This window comes from Cupressus sempervirens, chromosome 2, assembly GCF_028749045.1.
Source record: "Cupressus sempervirens isolate cs-2001-9-10 chromosome 2, ASM2874904v1, whole genome shotgun sequence".
Lineage (NCBI taxonomy): Eukaryota > Viridiplantae > Streptophyta > Pinopsida > Cupressales > Cupressaceae > Cupressus > Cupressus sempervirens.
This window is the reverse complement of record NC_143119.1, coordinates 541,521,457-541,528,418: the sequence shown is the minus strand read 5'-3', so window position 1 is coordinate 541,528,418 and position 6,962 is coordinate 541,521,457.

Below are 6,962 nucleotides of genomic sequence, written 5' to 3'. Positions count from 1 at the left end.
CGAGCCTATAAATTGTCATATATATATATATATATATATATATATATATCCATTTATTATAATAATTCATCCCATGATTTCAATATATATCCAAATCATTTCCATATATTAACTTGATTTGTGAAGCATTAACTATGATAAATGATAAGTTGATTAACATCTGCATATGTAGCTAGTTAATGCTAAATTATGATGATTTATTATGATAAATGGTTAATATTGAATAATAAATATCTTTTGGTGATTAACATGTTGTTTTTTAGGTATATGATTTGATCATGTAGATAGGAAGAAGGAGAAGCAAGTTGACACTTGTCAACATTCAACAGTTGCAAGAAATGTAGAAAAAGTCAAAAGTCATTTTTAGTAAAATGGACATATCTTACTCAATTCTTAATGAAATTAAGAATTTATTATGGATTTGAAAATATCAAAATGAGACACACAAACCCTTTTCATCATTTTAGTAAGTCCAGAATAGTTAATGGTCATTGTGGATCAAAAGTTGATTGAGTAAAAGGTGGCACATTTTCAAGCAGTAGAAAACCACTTTCAATAAAATGATCATAACTTCCATGTTTCTTAATGAAATTAATATTTTAAAAATGATATGGAAATCTTAAAAGGAGGAGAATAATTTGGTAAAAGGGTTTGATCTAATTCATAATAATAAAGAATCATCATGCATTTGAGTGGATTGCTAAAAAGGTGGAACAAAAAATTAACACACTTAGTGATTACGTTTGTAATAAGTCTCTTCCTTGTTTAAAGGAATGATGAAACACTTGTTAGAGAGTAAATAATATTATATATTAAAAATTTTAATCAAGCATTTGATATGTATGGATATATAAAGATGTAGATAGATATATGTAAAGTTGTAGTATACAATTCCTGCAACCATTACTGTACAATTTCGTACCATTTTCTGCAGTCATTATTGTGTACTTAGATTTATTTCCAGCATTGTTATAGTTTATAATTTTTAATGATAGAATAACTTAGAGAGATTTATAGTGCATATACTTTGCATACTTGCTTCAAGTATACATCCCCGGGTTGACAATTTAAATGATTCTTCTCCATAAGAAAAATAACTACTCATTTTGGATGTCCAATCCATGAGTTGTGTTTTTAGAACCAAGTTATTGATCTGCTTGAGAAGCCAACATTTTGGTTTCATTGTCGAGTACAGGTCAAGCTATGAGAGTCTCTAAGTTTTTAGTATCTCTTTGTCATTTTTCTAGATTCTTGATTTCTTTTTAAAGCACTTAGAATCATAAAAGTTTGTAGCAACATGATATGGATTTTAGATCAATGGAGAATAAGAATGAAGAGCCAATATCATTTGCAACAAGTTTGGAAATCAATGAAGACATGTTCTCTAACATCATAGAGGAATTTTGTTCACATATTGATGAAAAAATGTTGATTTATGAAGAGGAAAATGAAGACAACCTTGTTTTGAAAAATGAAGAAATAACCATACACAAGGTTGCTATTGAAGATGAATGCAATATCAAATTAGAACTCTTATTTCAAGAAGAGAGCTACAATAATGAGGCAACTTATCTATACAAATCCAACAAGGAGGATTCAAAATTTGTTCTTTCATGAGGGTGTCCTATTAGACATCTCATTCTTATAGAGGCAAAGAAATATTCATAAGCTATGCTTGCAAAAAAGAAAGAAGTTACAACTGAAGATAAACCTCAATATGCAACTACAACAAAAGGGGAAACATTTAAGCTTACTTATGCACTTCAATATAGCAATATATATTGTCAACATGAAGTTATAAGTAAGTTTATTGATGTATTTCCAGAAGTATTGTTGTTTGTTAAGTTTCTACTGATGCTGCAACTATTTCTCATTGTTCATAAGCATGTGAAGCATTGGAAGATTTTAAGAAGAGGAAGATACTTCAAAGAACCAATTAATGGTTTTGTTTAAGCAGGTTATGTAATTTGGTTAGTGTAGGTTAGGATAGGTTAGAATAGGTTTTCTATTCAATAAGCATTATCACACGATGTCTTAGAGTCAGTAGTTGTCTAGTTTAGTTTGTTTCCCAATTCTTTGTCTCAATGACTATTTTGGAGGAGTTTACAACTAGTTGGTTGGCCATATTTTAAATCATTTTCCAAAAGCCTGAGTGAATCAAGTTTCTAATTTTGGAAGAGAATCTTTGCATATATTTCCAAACATTCCATTGTTTAGTTGAGTCTTCATGATCTCAAGAATGTTTATTCAATGATAGCGTCTAGTTGGTATTATCTGTAGGTTTCATGTTATAACAATTAGTCTTGCAACAACTAATGTTTGGTTTTAACGACCGGTCTTGTAGCCACTACTCTTTGATTTAATAGACAATCTTGCAACAAATACAATGTGACTAAATAATCATTTTGCAGTAACTACTATGTGATTTAAAAGAAAACTTTCAAAAAGTATGAAGACACATCTATATCTACTCATATTAAATATGCAACACTTGTGGAGGGACCTAAATTTCAACAATAAAGGGACTTGTACTTTTAGCTATTTGAAAAGTTTGAAGTTTCTCACAATAACACAAATGGTACTATTTTTATGATTTCGATTTATTTATAATATTTATCAGTTTTAGTAATTTATTATCTATGCATTTCATTTTGTTTCTTAATTATCATTATTGTAATTATACGCTTCACAAGTAATTTTTTGCTACCTTCATACATACATTATCATTTGAGGATAAACAACCTTTTAGTTGGGGGAACACATGTATGCCTTGTATTATTATCATAGACCATAGGAGGATGAACTTGCATGTATATTTTCATACTACCTCTGACATTCTTGATGATTTATTGAAGTTGTCACAAGATTTCATGCTAAAATATTTCATGTCTAAATAATGCCTATCGTCTACTTGAGGACAAGCAGGATTTTAGCTGGAGGGAATGATGAGTCATATATATATCCATTTATTATAATACTTCATCCCATTATTCCAATATATTTCCAAATCATTTCCATATATTAACTTGATTTATGAGCATTAACTATGATAAATGATAAGTTGATTAGCATTTTCATGTGTAGCTAGTTAATGCTAAATTATGATGATTTATTATGATAAATGGTTATTATTGAATAATATATATCTTGTGGTGATTTAAATGTTATTTATGAGGTATTTGAGTCGATCATGCAGATGGGAAGAAGGAGAAGCAAGTTGACACTTGTCAACATTCAACAGTTGTAGGAAATGCAAAAAAAGTCAAAAGTTAGTTTTAATAAAATAGGCATATTTTAGTCAATTCTTAATAAAATTAAGAATTTCTTACAGATTTGAAAAGAAAAAAATGAGGTGAAAAAACCCTTTCCAATGTTTGAGTTAGTTCAAAATATTTAATGAGCACTGTGGATCAAAGTTTGACTAAGTAAAAGGTGGCACATTTTCAAGCAGTAGAAAACCACTTTCAATAAAATAACCATAACTTCCATGTTTCTTGATAAAATTCATATTTTTAAAATTATATGGAAAGAAAAAAAGGATGAGAATAACTTGGTAAAACGATATGATCTAATTCATAATAATAAAGGACCATCATGCGTTTGAGTGAACTGCTAAAAAGGTGGAACATAAAATCAGCACATTTAGTCATTAAGTTTGTAATAAGTCCCTTCCTTGTTTAAAAGGAATGATGAGACACTTTTTATATGGTTGTTAGAGATTCAATAATCTTATATATTCAAAATTGTAATCAATAATTTGGTATACATGGATACATAGAGATAGATAGATATATGTAAAGTTGTAGTATATAGTTCTCGTAGCCATTGCTATGTAGTTTCTTGCAGTTTCTAGCAGCCATTACTATGTACTTAGATTTATTTCTAACATTGTTATAGTTTATATTTTTCAATGATAGAATAATTTAGAGAGTTTTATAGTGAATAAATGAGAGAGTTTTATAGTGAATAAATTAGAGAGTTTTATAGTGAATATACTTTGCAGACTTGTTTCAAGTATACATCCCTAGGTTGACAATTTAAATGATTCTTCTACATAAGAAAGATAACTAATCATTTTGGATGTCCAATCCATGAGTTTTATTTTTAGAACCAAGTTATTGATCTAATTGAGAAGCCAAAAACTGCCTTATACATGAGTGCTTGAGAAGGGTGTGAAAAACCCTCAATTGAGCTTTACAAGAACTCAAGAGGTAATTGTGAATGAAACCCTTTATAAGAACCTTAATATTAGTAGCCTACTAAACTCACCTCTAAAGGGAGGCAAAATCTATGTGCACGGAGGGAGAATAATCTCTCCTAAAGATACTCACCATATATACACACCTAGATGTTGGAAGGTGGTAAATGACATTGGCCCCTACCACAAGGGTGATCTTTATATGTATATGTTATTTAGTCCTTGGAATACACCAAAAACACATGCAACCTATAATAGGGTGACATAGTTGTGTGAGGTGTGTATGCATACATATGATATGGGAAAAGGTTTTGTCTCCTTAACCAAACTATCCTTAAGGTAGATCTGCACTTGAAGTACCTTCATTGTACTAGATCTATGAAGAATGCTCTTTAATATTCAAAAATTACATAATCATATTACTGAGTTAGACTTCCCCATCACTATCATTCCATGAGATTTCTTTGTCTCTTGTGTAATTTCTTGTTGACTACTATTTTCTTCACATAATTGCTAGTAAACTATATCCTTAAACATTTGAAGTCCAAGATAAAACTTAGTCAAACTTTAGGAAGTGAGTAATCTATCCTTTGAGATCTTGGCATATTTATTCTCTGGACCTATGTCATTGTGCTACCAAAATCTAGTTGGCACATCCATACACTATTCAAAAATTGATAAACCCTATCAAAACAATCTGATATTGTCTAAGACCTTTCAAAATGGTACCATCTTGTCATAAACTGGTCAAACTATCAAAGCTACCTATTTAGTCACATGTTGTGCCACTAAATCTCATGTGAGTTTGAATTTTAGACCATGGTGTTTGTTTACTTGACTCTCTGTGTTTATTTGTACATGTATCTTTGTATCCTTGCATAAAATTTTGCTTCAATGCTGTCAAAAAATTGTTAAAATTGTTAAAAATTTACACAATCTCACCTAGGGAGGTACAATCTTGAATCACCCAACATAATCTCGTATGACCCATGATATATATTTTCCTCAGAGAGCATTCTCTCATGTTATTCTATGAGACAATTTCCTAGACTAGAGAGTTATTCTTTGTCTCTCTCTAACATCTCTATCCAATCTAGTCTCTATTTAGGAACAAAAGTACACTTTTTTGTATACAAATAGTTTATAACTTTAAATATTTGGTCAAAAACTACATGATCCACATCCAAAATTGTCTCATCGCTTTACTATCCTACTTTCTCTATTGGGTTGTCATGCCTTGTTGTCATGATAGTCAAAACTCTCAGTTGTTCTAGCCACTTCTATGACGATTCATACTCGGGCATACATCACCTCTATTGTTCTTTGTGTTTACCTAGAGCCAAAGTTATAAGTGTGGTCCTAGTTTAAACCTATAATTACATCTTTTTCTATGACTATTGTGACTATAAATGACAATACATTTCCTATACGTCGAGCTAGACAAGGTAGGAGCTGAGGTATAGGTCATTCTAAAATTATTATACAATTTGAGTGCAGTGGAGGGTATTTAAAGTTACCTTCACCAACTACATCCAGGGGAGATCATATCAATCTCTCTCACCTATCAACTAACCTTATTTTATATGTGTCTTTCCTATAAACTTCAATCAAGTCTGTAATCCATTATTTCAATAGCATCCTAATTCTAAAGGGTCTTCACCTGAACTCAAATTTGTTGACACAAGAAGGATTCCTTTAAGTATGGTGTAGGAGCACCTATAGTACAAGATAAAAAGGAGTTTAAGAGTCCTTATATCATATATTAATTTTTTTCAAAGACATTTATAATGTGTTTGAGTCCATAAGTTGAAATGTAAAGGCTAGAGAAGCCATTTGTAATAAGTGTCAAAATTGTGCAAGGAGGTTTTAAATTGGTCAAGAAGGTAAAAATATGAAATAAAGACTTATAAATAAATTTATGTAAAATATCCATTTAATTCCATTTTAAGTTTATTCAAGTGTCCATGCAAATATATGTCAAATTTGGAATTACACTTCAAAAGTTGTAATGTGAAAAGTGCATAAAGTGCATAAAAAATATCAAAGTTGCATAATGATTTAAAAGAATCTAAGGAAATGGTTTAAAAGGTGGTTTGGAAATTATAACCAACCATAAGAACTGTAAAAATGGATGTATGGTGAAACCAAATAAGAATGGAAAGAAAGAGATACATTTGAAACAAATTTGGTGAAATTCTGAGTTGTTATTTTGATTGATTTTTCAGTTTTAGTGTTGGTTATAGGTCTTGTAAAGCCATGTAAGAATTGGAAACCATGTATAAACTATATTTTTGGATAGAAGGATGAATAATATTCCTTCTCTTTTTGGTATGGATTAGTTTCATTTGTTTCTTAAGAAGTTATGCACAATTTAGTGAAAGTGGTTATTTACAAATTTTGGATTTCTTGATGGTAGTCATGTTGCAGCACTTGGTACTAACACATATGGAATAGTTATGACTCTAAATAGATTTATTGGATAGATATTTGAATCTAATTTCATTTCCTTTTTGGTTGAGTCATTTTCAATCATATTTATGGAAGTTATGAATGTTTTAATGGAAACTAGTTTTTTTATATCTTCAATGGAGTTGTAGGAATAGATTTGCATGCACGTAAAGATTTATAGATTGTAATAATTAATGGCTTATAGATTTGAAAAATATACTTAGAAATGGTAATTTTTAAATTATCTTGGTTTCATTTGGAGGTTTTGTGAGAAATATATTGGATTCCCAACATAGGGTTTTGAGTTTTACTGCTG